Source organism: Ranitomeya imitator, chromosome 9, assembly GCF_032444005.1.
Source record: "Ranitomeya imitator isolate aRanImi1 chromosome 9, aRanImi1.pri, whole genome shotgun sequence".
Lineage (NCBI taxonomy): Eukaryota > Metazoa > Chordata > Amphibia > Anura > Dendrobatidae > Ranitomeya > Ranitomeya imitator.
This window is the reverse complement of record NC_091290.1, coordinates 129,637,155-129,652,176: the sequence shown is the minus strand read 5'-3', so window position 1 is coordinate 129,652,176 and position 15,022 is coordinate 129,637,155. Positions and strand designations below refer to the sequence as shown.

The 15,022-nt window shown below is 45.0% G+C and overlaps 1 protein-coding gene across 1 annotated transcript in view; it reads left to right on the top strand.

Annotated features, from left to right (window-relative positions):
- Positions 1-15,022, top strand: part of CDH11 (cadherin 11) — a 203,471-nt gene that overhangs the window by 72,241 nt on the left and 116,208 nt on the right. The gene's annotated exons all lie outside the window — the stretch shown is intronic.

The window sequence follows — 15,022 nt, the reverse complement described above, 5'->3', positions numbered from 1 at the left end:
AACCCTAACCCTAAGGCTATGTGCCCACGTTGCGGATTCGTGTGAGATATTTCCGCACCATTTTTGAAAAATCGGCGGGTAAAAGGTACTGCGTTTTAGCGGCGGATTTTCTGCGGATTTCCAGTGTTTTTTGTGCGGATTTCACCTGCGGATTCCTATTGAGGAACAGGTGTAAAACGCTGCGGAATCCGCACAAAGAATTGACATGCTGCGGAAAATACAACGCAGCGTTCCCGCGCGGTATTTTCCGCACCATGGGCACAGCGGATTTGGTTTTCCATATGTTTACATGGTACTGTAAACCTGATGGAACACTGCTGCGGATCCGCAGCCAAATCCGCACCGTGTGCACATAGCCTAATTCTAAAGGTATGTGCACACGCTGCGGATCCGCAGCAGTTTCCCATGAGTGTACAGTTCAATGTAAACCTATGGGAAACAAAAATCGCTGTACACATGCTGCGGAAAAACTGCACGGAAACGCAGCGGTTTACATTCCGCAGCATGTCACTTCTTTGTGCGGATTCCGCAGCGGTTTTACAACTGCTCCAATAGAAAATCGCAATTGTAAAACCGCAGTGAAATGCGCAGAAAAAAACGCGGTAAATCCGCCATAAATCCGCAGCGGTTTAGCACTGCGGATTTATCAAATCCGCAGCGGAAAAATCCGCAGAGGACCAGAATACGTGTGCACATTCCTAACCCTAACCCTACCCCTAACCCTAACCCTACCCCTAACCCTACCCCTAACCCTAGCCCTAACCCTAACCCTAACCCTAACCCTACCCCTAACCCTACCCCTAACCCTAACCCTAACCCTAACCCTACCCCTAACCCTACCCCTAACCCTAACCCTATTCTAACATTAGTGGAAAAAAAAAATTTCTTTATTTTTTTATTGTCCCTACCTATGGGGGTGACAAAGGGGGGGGGTCATTTATTATTTTTTTTATTTTGATCACTGAGATAGATCATATCTCAGTGATCAAAATGCACTTTGGAACGAATCTGCCGGCCGGCAGATTCGGCGGGCGCACTGCACATGCGCCCGCCATTTTGGAAGATGGCGGCGCCCTGGAGAAGACGGACGGGACCACGGCTGGATCGGTAAGTATGATAGGGTGGGGGGGGGACCACGGGGGGGGGATCGGAGCACGGGGGGGGGGGAATCGGAGCGCGGGAGGGGTGGAACGGAGCGCGGGGGGCGTGGAACGGAGCACGGGGGGGCTGGAATGGAGCACGGGGGGGTGGAACGGAGCACAGGGGGGGGTGGATCGGAGTGCAGGGGGGGTGATTGGAGCACGGGGGGGTGATTGGAGCACGGGGGGAGCGGACACGAGCACGGGGGGGAGCGGAGCACTGGATGGAGGGGAGCCGGAGCAGTGTACCGGCCAGATCAGGGGGGTGGGGGGGCGATCGGTGGGGTGGGGTGGGGGCACACTAGTATTTCCAGCCATGGCCGATGATATTTCAGCATCGGCCATGGCTGGATTGTAATATTTCACCCGTTATAATGGGTGAAATATTACAAATCGCTCTGATTGGCAGTTTCACTTTCAACAGCCAATCAGAGCGATCGTAGCCACGAGGGGGTGAAGCCACCCCCCTTGGGCTAAACTACCACTCCCCCTGTCCCTGCAGATCGGGTGAAATGGGAGTTAACCCTTTCACCCGATCTGCAGGGACGCGATCTTTCCATGACGCCGCATAGGCGTCATGGGTCGGAATGGCACCGACTTTCATGACGCCTACGTGGCGTCATGGGTCGGGAAGGGGTTAAGGATGTAATGGTGGGATTTCCTATGCCTGCTGGTTTGAATGAGTCTATGTCCTTGGCCATTCAGATCGGTCGTCGCTTGCGCGAGCGTAAATCTGTGCACCATCTGGCGGTATTGTCTGAGAGTAAGCCTGAGCCTATGCAGTGCGACAGGACTATGACTAAAGTAGAACGGCACGAACACAGACGTCTGAACAGACTGTGTTTCTATTGTGGTGATTCTACTCATGCTATTTCTAATTGTCCTAAACGCACTAGGCGGTTCGATAGCTCTGCCGTTATTGGTACTGTACAGTCCAAATTCCTTTTGTCCATTACCTTAATGTGCTCTTTGTCATCATATTCTGTCATGGCGTTTGTGGATTCAGGCGCTGCCCTGAATCTGATGGATTTGGATTATGCTAAACGTTGTGGATTTTTCTTGGAGCCTTTGCGGTGTCCTATTCCGTTGAGAGGAATTGATGCTACACCTTTGGCCAAGAATAAGCCTCAGTACTGGGCCCAGCTGACCATGTGCATGGCTCCTGCACATCAGGAAGTTATTCGCTTTTTGGTACTGCATAATTTGCATGATGTGGTCGTGTTGGGGTTGCCATGGCTACAAACCCATAATCCAGTATTGGATTGGAACTCTATGTCAGTAACCAGCTGGGGTTGTCAGGGAGTACATGGTGATGTTCCATTTTTGTCTATTTCGTCATCCATTCCTTCTGACATCCCAGAGTTCTTGTCGGACTTTCAGGATGTATTTGAAGAGTCCAAGTCTGATGCCCTACCTCCGCATAGGAATTGTGATTGTGCTATCGATTTGATTCCTGGTAGTAAATTCCCTAAGGGTCGTTTATTTAATTTGTCCGTACCTCAACACACCGCTATGCGCAGTTATGTGAAGGAGTCCCTGGAGAAGGGACATATTCGCCCATCGTCGTCACCATTGGGAGCAGGGTTCTTTTTTGTAGCCAAGAAGGATGGTTCGCTAAGACCGTGTATTGATTACCGCCTTCTTAATAAGATCACTGTTAAGTTTCAGTATCCCTTGCCATTGATTTCTGACTTGTTTGCTCGGATTAAGGGGGCTAGTTGGTTTACTAAGATTGATCTTCGTCGTGCGTATAATCTGGTGAGAATCAGGCAGGGAGATGAATGGAAAACGGCATTTAATACGCCCGAGGGTCATTTTGAGTATCTGGTGATGCCGTTCGGACTTGCCAATGCTCCATCTGTTTTTCAGTCTTTTATGCATGACATTTTCCGTGAGTATCTGGATAAATTCTTGATTGTTTACTTGGATGACATTTTGATCTTCTCAGATGATTGGGAGTCTCATGTGAAGCAAGTCAGAATGGTTTTCCAGGTACTGCGTGCTAATTCCTTGTTCGTGAAGGGATCAAAGTGTCTCTTCGGTGTGCAGAAAGTTTCATTTTTGGGGTTCATCTTTTCCCCTTCTACTATCGAGATGGATCCGGTTAAGGTTCAGGCCATCCAGGATTGGACTCAGCCGACATCTCTAAAAAGTCTGCAGAAATTCCTGGGCTTTGCTAATTTTTATCGTCGCTTCATCTGTAATTTTTCTAGCATTGCCAGACCATTGACCGATTTGACCAAGAAGGGTGCTGATTTGGTTAATTGGTCTTCTGCTGCCGTGGAAGCTTTTCAGGAGTTGAAGCGTCGTTTTTGCTGTGCCCCTGTGTTGTGTCAACCTGATGTTTCTCTTTCGTTCCAGGTCGAGGTTGATGCTTCTGAGATTGGTGCAGGGGCGGTTTTGTCACAGAGAGGTTCTGGTTGCTCAGTGTTCAAACCATGTGCTTTCTTTTCCAGGAAATTTTCTGCTGCTGAGCGTAATTATGATGTGGGCAACCGAGAGTTGCTGGCCATGAAGTGGGCATTCGAGGAGTGGCGTCATTGGCTTGAGGGTGCTAAGCATCGCGTGGTGGTTTTGACTGATCATAAGAACCTTACTTATCTTGAGTCTGCCAAGCGCTTGAATCCTAGACAGGCCCGTTGGTCGTTATTTTTTGCTCGTTTTGATTTTGTGATTTCATACCTTCCGGGCTCTAAAAATGTGAAGGCGGATGCTCTGTCTAGGAGTTTTGTGCCCGACTCTCCGGGGTTATCTGAGCCGGCGAGTATCCTCAAGGAAGGAGTCATTGTGTCTGCCATCTCCCCTGATTTGCGGAGAGTGTTGCAGAAATTTCAGGCTAATAAACCTGATCGTTGTCCGGCCGAGAAACTGTTCGTCCCTGATAGGTGGACTAGTAAAGTTATCTCTGAACTTCATTGTTCGGTGCTGGCCGGTCATCCAGGAATCTTTGGTACCAGGGAGTTGGTTGCTAGATCCTTCTGGTGGCCATCTCTGTCACGGGATGTGCGTGCTTTTGTGCAGTCCTGTGGAATTTGTGCTAGGGCTAAGCCCTGCTGTTCACGTGCCAGTGGGTTGCTTTTGCCCTTGCCGGTCCCGAAGAGGCCTTGGACACATATTTCGATGGATTTCATTTCTGACCTTCCCGTTTCTCAAAAAATGTCGGTCATTTGGGTGGTCTGTGATCGCTTTTCTAAAATGGTCCATCTGGTGCCCTTGGTTAAATTGCCTTCCTCCTCTGATTTGGTGCCTTTGTTCTTCCAGCATGTGGTTCGTTTACATGGCATTCCTGAGAATATTGTTTCTGACAGAGGTTCCCAGTTTGTCTCGAGGTTCTGGCGAGCCTTTTGTGGTAGGATGGGCATTGACCTATCTTTTTCCTCGGCCTTCCATCCTCAGACTAATGGCCAGACCGAACGAACCAATCAGACCTTGGAAACATATCTGAGATGTTTTGTTTCCGCTGACCAGGATGATTGGGTGTCATTTTTGCCGTTGGCTGAGTTCGCCCTTAATAATCGGGCCAGCTCGGCTACCTTGGTCTCTCCATTTTTCTGCAATTCTGGGTTCCATCCTCGTTTCTCTTCAGGACAGGTTGAGTCTTCGGACTGTCCTGGTGTGGATTATGTGGTGGACAGGTTGCAGCAGATCTGGACTCAGGTAGTGGACAATTTGACCTTGTCCCAGGAGAAGGCTCAGCTTTTCGCTAATCGCAGACGCCGTGTGGGACCCCGACTTCGTGTTGGGGATCTGGTTTGGTTATCTTCTCGTCATATTCCTATGAAGGTTTCCTCTCCTAAATTTAAACCTCGTTTTATTGGTCCGTATAGGATTTCTGAGATTCTCAATCCGGTGTCTTTTCGTCTGACCCTCCCAGACTCCTTTTCCATACATAATGTATTCCATAGGTCGTTGTTGAGGAGATACGTGGCACCTATGGTTCCATCTGTGGAGCCTCCTGCCCCTGTTTTGGTGGAGGGGGAATTGGAGTATATTGTGGAGAAGATTTTGGATTCTCGTGTCTCTAGACGGAAACTCCAGTATCTGGTCAAATGGAAGGGTTATGCTCAGGAAGATAATTCCTGGGTTTTTGCCTCTGATGTCCATGCCCCAGATCTTGTTCGTGCCTTTCATGTGGCTCATCCTGGTCGGCCTGGGGGTTCTGGTGAGGGTTCGGTGACCCCTCCTCAAGGGGGGGGTACTGTTGTGAATTCTGTGGCTGAGTTCACTTCTGTGGTCACAAGTGGTATTGCAGTCTCTGGGCTTCCTCCCTCAGGTGTTTTGGTGAGCTCGTTGGCTGCCTTGCTATTTAGCTCCACCTGAGTCTGTCTTCCTTGCTCCTTGTCAATGTTCCAGTGTTGGATCTGAGCTACTGCATCTTTCCTTGGGCCTGCTGCTCTGCTAGATAAGTGCTTCTAGTTTGTTTTCTGTTTTTTCTGTCCAGCTTGCTATTAACTTTTGCTGGAAGCTCTGAGAAGCAAAGGGGTGCACCGCCGTGCTGTTAGTTCGGCACGGTGGGTCTTTTTGCCCCTTTGCGTGGTTTTCGTTTTAGGGTTTTTTGTAGACTGCATAGTTCTCTTTGCTATCCTCGCTCTGTCTAGAATATCGGGCCTCACTTTGCTGAATCTATTTCATTCCTACGTTTGTCTTTTCATCTTGCTAACAGTCATTATATGTGGGGGGCTGCCTATTCCTTTGGGGTATTTCTCTGAGGTAAGTCAGGCTTGTATTTCTATCTTCAGGCTAGTCAGCTCCTCAGGCAGTGCCGAGTTGCATAGGTAGTTGATAGGCGCAATCCACTGCTGCTTATAGTTGTGTGAGGATAGATCAGGTACTGCAGTCTACAGAGATTCCACGTCTCAGAGCTCGTCCTATTGTTTTTGGTTATTGCCAGATCTCTGTATGTGCGCTGATTACTGCACGCTGTGTTGCCTGATTGCCTGCCATAACACTCCTCCTCCTGTACAATGACTGATATCAACTCTATATACAGTAGATAACCCAGGATTCACCATTCACAATAGGTGATGTCACAGCTCACCTCCTCCTCCTGTACAATGACTGATAACACCTTTACATACAGTAGGTAACACAGGATCCACCATTCACAATAGGTGATGTCACAGCTCACCTCCTCCTGTACAATGACTGATATCAACTCTATATACAGTAGATAACCCAGGATTCACCATTCACAATAGGTGATATCACAGCTCACCCCCTCCTCCTGTACAATGACTGATAACACCTCTATATACAGTAGATAACACAGGATCCACCATTCACAATAGGTGATGTCACAGCTCACCTCCTCCTCCTGTATAATGAGTGATAACACCTCTATATACAGTACATAACACAGGATCCCCCATTCACAATAGGGGATATCACAGCTCACCTCCTCGTCCTGTACAATGACTGATAACACCTCTATATACAGTAAATAACACAGGATCCACCATTCACAATAGGTGATGTCACAGCTCACCTCCTCCTCCTGTACAATGACTGATAACACCTTTATATACAGTAGATAACACAGGATCCACCATTCACAATAGGTGATGTCACAGCTCACCTCCTCCTCCTGTACAATGACTGATAACACCTTTATATACAGTAGATAACACAGGATCCACCATTCACAATAGATGATGTCACAGCTCACCTCCTCCTCCTGAACAATGACTGATAAGACCTCTATATACAGTAGATAACACAGGATCCACCATTCACAATAGGTGATGTCACAGCTCACCTCCTCCTCCTGTACAATGACTGATAACACCTTTATATACAGTAGATAACACAGGATCCACCATTCACAATAGATGATGTCACAGCTCACCTCCTCCTCCTGTACAATGACTGATAACACCTCTATATACAGTAGATAACACAGGATCCACCATTCACAATAGGTGATATCACAGCTCATCTCCTCCTCCTGTACAATGACTGATAACACCTCTATATACAGTAGATAACACAGGATCCACCATTCACAATAGGTGATGTCACAGCTCACCTCATCCTCCTGTACAATGACTGATAACACCTCTATATACAGTAGATAACACAGGATCCACCATTCACAATAGGTGAGGTCACAGCTCACCTCCTCCTCCTGTACTACGACTGATAACACCACTATATACCGTAGATAATACAGGATCCACCATTCACAATGGGTGATGTCACAGCTCACCTCCTCCTCCTGTACAATGACTGATAATACCTCTATATACAGTAGATAACACAGGATCCACCATTCACAATAGGTGATGTCACAGCTCACCTCCTCCTCCTGTACAATGACTGATAACACCTCTATATACAGTAGATAACACAGGATCCACCATTCACAATAGGTGATGTCACAGCTCACCTCCTCCTCCTCCTGTACAATGACTGATAACACCTTTATATACAGTAGATAACACAGGATCCACCATTCACAATAGATGATGTCACAGCTCACCTCCTCCTCCTGTACAATGACTGATAACACCTCTATATACAGTAGATAACACAGGATCCACCATTCACAATAGGTGAGGTCACAGCTCACCTCCTCCTCCTGTACTACGACTGATAACACCACTATATACCGTAGATAATACAGGATCCACCATTCACAATGGGTGATGTCACAGCTCACCTCCTCCTCCTGTACAATGACTGATAATACCTCTATATACAGTAGATAACACAGGATCCACCATTCATAATAGGTGATGTCACAGCTCACCTCCTCCTCCTGTACAATGACTGATAACACCTCTATATACAGTAGATAACACAGGATCCACCATTCACAATAGGTGATGTCACAGCTCACCTCCTCCTCCTCCTGTACAATGACTGATAACACCTTTATATACAGTAGATAACACAGGATCCACCATTCACAATAGATGATGTCACAGCTCACCTCCTCCTCCTGTACAATGACTGATATCAACTCTATATACAGTAGATAACACAGGATCTACCATTCACAATAGGTGATGTCACAGCTCACCTCCTCCTCCTCCTGTACAATGACTGATAACACCTTTATATACAGTAGATAACACAGGATCCACCATTCACAATAGATGATGTCACAGCTCACCTCCTCCTCCTGTACAATGACTGATATCAACTCTATATACAGTAGATAATGCAGGATCCACCATTCACAATAGGGGATATCACAGCTCACCTTCTCGTCCTGCACAATGACTGATAACACCTCTATATACAATAGATAACACAGGATCCACCATTCACAATAGGTGATGTCACAGCTCACCTCCTCCTCCTGTACAATGACTGATAACACCTCTATATACAGTAGATAACACAGGATCCACCATTCACAATAGGTGAGGTCACAGCTCACCTCCTCCTCCTGTACAATGACTGATAATACCTCTATATACAGTAGATAACACAGGATCTACCATTCACAATAGGTGATGTCACAGCTCACCTCCTCCTCCTCCTGTACAATGACTGATAACACCTCTATATACAGTAGATAACACAGGATCCACCATTCACAATAGGTGATGTCACAGCTCACCTCCTCCTCCTGTACAATGACTGATAACACCTCTATATACAGTAGATAACACAGGATCCACCATTCACAATAGGTGATGTCACAGCTCACCTCCTCCTCCTCCTGTACAATGACTGATAACACCTCTATATACAGTAGATAACATAGGATCCACCATTAGGAGTGGGGACGCTTGTGTTAATTGGACTGTCCATCCTGGAGAGATTCCTGGAAATGTTGCCATCCTCCATAAGTGGCATTTGTGTTATTGGCGATCCGTTGATGATAACCTTTGTGCACGGCGGGGATAGCACTGGAATTAAGATGAGCTGCCGAGCATTGATCTGTGCAGAGGAATACTGAACACAGGTGCGCTTTATGCAAATCCCCCGAGTCCAATATCTCCGAGCGCCAATACTGAAGATAGCAAAGGAAAAATCTTCCGCAATTTCAATAACTCCTTGCCTCAATATATAATATATTCTGACATCCATCTTCTGGAGAGGAGTCAGGATGCTCCTCTGAAAAAAAAAAAAAGAAATTTGCTGTGTGCCAAGATGTTTTGGGGTTATTGTTATGGATTTTAGGCGCTGCGTGTGCAAAGAGTTTACAAATCTTCATTTTTAATATACGGTAGTTTAATTTTAGAATCGAAATGTAATACTTTATACAAGCCAGCCCCTTCATTTCTTATAGAGAAGGGGTTTGGTTTTGAAATGAGCAGTCAACCTGCTCCATCTATTACTGGCAAAAGAAACTGTCTCCCATGTCGAGCATCTCGCCAGAAGCTGACTTTACCATAACGAGAAGAGATAGCGGTGTGTGAATGAGCTGGTTGGGTAATGAAATGGCTGAGTAAATGTTCCATGCAAAAGCTAAGCCAGCCTCCTTCTCTTTCTGTTCACTGGCATTGTTAGAGAAAGGTCATGGCTTAGCTGGCTGGCGATGGGGATGGCTGAGTCTTCATTTCATTAGCAAAGCAAGCCCCCTTATTTGTCTATGAATTGGCTGTGAAAGAAAAGGGGGCTGGCTTAGCTGTTGAAGTGAGCAGTAATCCAGCTTGCAGGACACACTCTCTCCTATGTTGAGAAGTGGAGTTGCCTTAACTAGAGAGATATATCAGTCTCGGGTGAGAGTGAATGTGAATGGCTTGTAGACTGGCTGACTAGTGGAGGGGGCTGTCTGACTGTTCTTTCCAATAGCTGGGCAAGCATCCTTATTTTGCGTTGTCTGCATATGAGAAGGGGGCTGGCTTAGATATTGACATAAGCATAAGTCTCTTGAGAAGTGGAGTTGCCTTATCTGATATTGGAGTGGATACCTGACTAGGCATTCCATAACCTAGAACAAAGAATCCGTTTGCAGCCCTAGCTCTGAATTTAAAAAGAATCTGTCAGCAGAATTTTGATATTTAATCTGAGAGCAGCATGATATAGGTCAATAGAGCCTGATTCCGGTGATGGGTCACTTTCTAGGCTTTGTGCAGTCGTTTCCATACAATCACCATTTTATCAGCAGGGGATCATCAGTAAAGGACTAGGTTTCATGTGCAGGTCAGTCAGGCTAATCTGTGTAACCCCGCCCCCACCACTGATTGGCAGCTTGCTGACAATGTACAGTGTACATAGAAAGCTGTAAATTTGTGGTGTGGGCGGGGTTATACCCAGATCAGCATTTTAACCACTGCTACAAGTACAGCAGAGAAAACAGGGATTTTATCAAAGCTGCACCAATCATGGCTGGAATAAGGCTCTCTGTTCTATGTTGTGCTGCTCTTGGATTACATAGCATAAAAACTTGCTGACAGATTCCCTTTAAATACCCTGGGCAAGACAAAGTGGCTTGACGGCTCCACTCCTGTCACTTATCACCTACCCCTCTCTCTCCATTTTTCTTTGTGTCTTTAATAGCAAATCTGGCAGAGATATGAGTAGGAAGCTGATCTGCCAATCAGGTGTCTGGAAAAGCGAGATGACCCGCCCCTGAGGAGCCGTACTGGCTGCCATATAAGCTTTTATTCCAGAAACTAGAAGATAACGATTCAAAAAATTAGCATTTTTTTTACATTGTTGCTTCATTTTGCTCTAATGAGACCGCGCGCCACTCATTGTGTCACTTTTCCTGGCGAGATTTTGAAGCAATCATCTCCGTAAAGTGTCAACCTGGCAAACAGCTTCACATTAGTTAAAGCGCTGCGTCAATGTTATTCCTCTTCTGGCAGCATGGGAGATACTCACCCGCAGAGCGCAAACGTTCGGTAACCCGGAACTACCGATTGGCAATTAGTCCTCGTTTCGCCCCGTCATGTTGGACGCCTGATTAGAGGGTGGGGGAGGGGCAACTACTCATTTCACCGCATGCAAAAAGTGATCATTTCCTGCAAAATAATTCATTCCGAAGCTGATTTTTCTTTTTTTTTTCGTTTTTCCGTGATTACGTGCTTCTCTTTTGCCTGTTTTTTTTTGTTGGAATTAATCTGAAAAAAATTTGAATGAAAGGTTTAAAACTAGCGTTAGTCACACGTAGGCAATTAATTCAGCATTGTTAATGGTGGATGCATGCCACGGGCATTTCAATGGGCCGGCGATTTCAAAGGCGTCTTTGCTAAATATGGCGATTTTATGTGCATTTAGAGGGTGCTGTTCTCTTCTGTGACTTTTCCTAATACTGCGAATTTAATGTGCATTTCAAGGGCGCTGATCCCTTAATATGTGTCTGCACAGAAGCATGGCTTTAATGAGCGCTTAATGCGCGGCGGCTGCGATCGGTAGAGGACCAAGGTCGCACTGGCCCACCGCAGGGCGCTCTAAGGGTCTCTGAGCCCCAATGGTCCAGCTATAGTCAAATCCACTTACAGCCGATCCCTTACCAGCAAGATCTAAAGAACGGATTCAAAAATATCCTATTTTTCAGGGATTGTGTAGTCAGAAAATGACTTAAATCGTGCTTTGTATTACATGCATTTTGTTTTGAAGTTGGATTCTTTTCATATCAAGATCTATATTAAAAAAAATTAGGAATCTTGCAATTTTCACACTGACCACCAGGGATTTTTTTTAATTTAGACTCATCCTTTTAGGATGAGAAAGTGTTACATTAACTGATAATAGCTCTATGATAGCAAAGGATCTTCCAATACAATATGTGATGTCACAGCTCACCTCCTCCTCTACTATGACCGATAACACCTCTATATACAGTAGATAACACAGGATCCACCATTCAGAATAGGTGATGTCACAGCTCACCTCCTCCTCCTCCTGTGCAATGACTGATAACACCTCTATATACAGTAGATAACACAGGATCCACCATTAACAATAGGTGATGTCACAGCTCACCTCCCCCTCCTGTACAATGACTGATAACACCTCTATATACAGTAGATAACACAGAATCCACCATTCACAATAGGTGATGTCACAGCTCACCTCCTCCTGTACAATGACTGATAACACCTCTATATACAGTAGGTAACACAGGATCCACCATTCACAATAGGTGATGTCACAGCTCACCTCCTCCTCCTGTACAATGAGTGATAACACCTTTATATACAGTAGGTAACACAGGATCTACCATCCACAATAGATGATGTCACAGCTCACCTCCCCCTGTACAATGTCTGATAACCCCTCTATATACAGTACATAATACAGTATCCATCATTCACAATATGTTATATCACAGCTCACCCCCTCCCTCTCTCTTCACAATGACCTTTGAACATGCTCATTAGATGCTTCAATAAAAAGATAGGGTAGAAGTCTGTTTAATGCTACTAATGTGCATGTGCATTTCCTGAAACAACACGAAGTTAGAGTCTAAAAAACTCAAGTGGCCAGTCTGAGAATTACAAGATTTCTAATATTTATTTTTAATAAAGATTTTGACATGGAAGAAAAAAAAAATTGTCATCATTTGTAAAATATACATTTATCTCAAAAACTTGATTTAAACAAAAGGTCAATTTAATGTTGGACATTAATGTTGGATAGAATATTTCCGCTTTAAAGTATAACTAAACTTTTTTTTTAATTGATGAGCCTTTGCTTTTCTTGACTCCTTCTGCCCCCCAAACACCATACTGTGCTGTTTTAACTCCCTAAGAACCTGCTTTGAACTGCTGCTCAGCAAGAATTCATACTCTATTTACTAACAACCTGTGTTTCATACCCTGAACCGTGCATCTATACTAAGAAGTAACGATTCGGTTCGTCTCTTGGTCACCATTGCAAATATTCGGCCCTGCACGATGATCAGCATTCGACCTTCGGTGCTTGACCTGTGGCATCCAGGTATCGGGTCTCAACTGAAGAAGACTAAGCTTCGGGTGTTGACTGGTGCTATCTGGGCCTCCTGATTTGACCAGCATATGCTAGGCTTTGGTGCTTGACCCTCGATTTCATGTTAGTCTCGGTCCCCAGCCGATCCTCAGTTGCTCTGTTTCTACGTTCCACCGCTCGGACGTCCTTCCTCTCTCACTGGCTGGAGCCAACTGCCTTCCCGCCTTGTCGCTCCACCCTTTTATCTTTGATAACTGCGCCACAGCTACCACCTGACCTGGTGCTCTCTTCAAATTCATCCCCTCCAGAAACGCTACCTCCATCTTCTGGTTCCATCTTACTTAGCTTGCTCAATAGATGGCAATATTTAGTCACAAGTGCCGCCGAACTTTGATGAACCGTATCTTTGACTCCTCACACCCTTACACATCCCTGGAATCAGGGTCTCTGTCCCTACATTATGCTGCTCTCAGATTCCATAATAAAAAACTTGTTGACAGGCTCCCTTTAAGTAGGATTTTTCATTTTCCCATAATGCGTCATTGTCCATAACAAACCATATTAGCTCGATAATATCTCATATTCAACTGGGAAAATTATTGGAATTGCAGGACATTTGGGGGTTAATTGTATCTTAATAGCGTGCGTCTTCTGATTGGCCGCGGCTGACATATTGCACGGAACCGTTCTGTGCATTCTATTAACCTTGTTGAGTGTTGTCTGCTTCTCGCTGTTCGCTTTTAATTGTGTTTGATACTTTGGCATATTGTAATAACAGCTTGTAATTAGGATGCGAGCAGAAACCCCAGAACTGTGAGCAAAGACGTGGCAATCTGGCTGTAAAAAAGGAGATGTCAAGTGCTACATCCTGTGCTTAGTACATGTTGTGTGTTGTTAATTGTTACATTTTATTATTATTATTTTCAACTTCTCATAAGAACAAACTATTTCTATCTGCTCTTAGTGAGGGTGATCAATGAGTGGAACAGGCGGCCACGAGAGGTGGTGAGTTCTCCTTCAATGGAAGTCTTCAAACAGAGGCCGGACAGACATCTGTCTGAGATGGTTTAGTGAATCCTGCATTGAGGGGGGTTGGACCAGATGACCCTTGAGGTTCCTTTAAACTCTTAACAGTCTAGGATTCTAAATAACTTTTAAAACCAGGCAGAAGTGCTCAAGAGCACCCCATTTAGTTTACCCTCCCACCTACTTCTGCCTTCTTTTGGCTCCGGTAAAGCCAGAACTGTCAATCAAGAAAGAGGAAGTCGGAGTTCTTAGATGTAGGATAGCTCAGAAAGCTAACGCCGCCCACACCAGGGTCTCTATGTACAATGTCTATTGACAGTGAGCTGCTTATCAGAGGAAAGAGAGTGGTCAAACCAGGGCTCACGTGCACGGTGGTCCAAGCATTGTACGGAAACACATATGTACCTCCCTTTGAGAAAGCACATGCAGAACGCGCGTCGGGGCATTGAGTCGCTCCCTATTACGGGTAAGCACTCTATACTGAGTAACAATTTGGTACCTTTGTAAGCACTGTCACTTTAATCTTACTTAATCTTACTTTTTCTCATACATTTGTATGGAGAGTTTACTATAATGGTGGTTGCCAGTGTGTACGTTTATATGTATTGAACTGAACTTTGATGTTTTTGTTTCTCCTTGATTGATCTTACCAAAGTGATTAATTTTAAATTATTTTAATAATTAAAAAGGTTATTTTATTCTATCCTTTCTATAGTGGTGTTTGTGAACTCGTTTGTTCTTTGCTCTTTTGGTTGCAATTTGTATGGGAGTTCTCCACTATTTACTTGGTTTATTAATTTAGGGGGGATTATATATTACTCATCCCCAGTCTATATCTATTATGAGGGTTTTTTTAAATAATTTTTTTGTATTGATACAATATGGAAACCACAGCACACAGCCTAATAACGTGACATCACTCAATTCTGAATTTTAGCTGCTGTCCTCAAATTACAGAGCGAAAACCTTCTGACGGATTCCCTTTATTGTGTCGATCACTGGCTCTAGGTAGCTGGAGAAAAGTT